Consider the following 914-nt stretch of genomic DNA (forward strand, 5'->3'; position numbering starts at 1 on the left):
CGCCGCTTCCTCGGTTACAGGTACCACTTTAGTGCAGTTCATGGACGATGGTCGTAGAATTGATCCCTTGAGACTCAAGAACCCAGATCTAGAAACTTCTCTTCCCGTCATTAGGGACTATCTACACACTCTATGGTCCCTAGGTACTCTACGGGACCCCTTACGAGTGTTTGCAATTTGCCAAAACATTGTCCTCAAACCCAGTTATTGAAGCCTGCTTGATCGGATTTACAACATTCAGGCAAAGAATAGTGTCTCAGCATCGCCTTCAACAGGTTCCTTCCTGCAGTCAGTGTTTTGTCATCAGCGACACTAATGCCATTACAGGAGAGTAAAGTGCACCTTTTGTGGGAAATCCAGACTTAGGGCAGAAGTGTGTCACAACTTTGAAGAAGTCAACTGAATGCACCCACATGAATCCCTCAGACATGGGGGCAGACGATATGGATGAAAGGTACCCATACATTATAACCAATCAGTGTTCCCATACTTAGCAGAAAGTCTCCCAGCAACTGTCAAAATAAATGACATACCCATCTCCTTGCAGGTAGATAAGGTGTCGGTCGTGACTGTTACCTATTGGGAATCATGTTAAAGTGTCGGGTCCCTTCCCATCCAATCCTTTGATAACCCACTTTGAAGTTATAGCAAAGACTGTGTAAAAGTGAATGGGTTATTAACGGCCAAAGTACAGAATGAGGGCCAGGATTTTGGTGGTGGATTCCCCGAGAGCTGTCAATACAGTTTGAGACGCATATCATGGCCAGGATTTTGGTGGTGGATTTCCCAAAAGCTATCAGTATCTAAGGCATGGAACTTTCTAAGTCAGCTGGGTTAAAAATTCACGACCCTGAGCCTGTCAACAAGGTACCTAAAAAACTTTTTGTCACAAATCCAACTCCATATTTTCACAA

Source organism: Schistocerca cancellata, chromosome 1, assembly GCF_023864275.1.
Source record: "Schistocerca cancellata isolate TAMUIC-IGC-003103 chromosome 1, iqSchCanc2.1, whole genome shotgun sequence".
Lineage (NCBI taxonomy): Eukaryota > Metazoa > Arthropoda > Insecta > Orthoptera > Acrididae > Schistocerca > Schistocerca cancellata.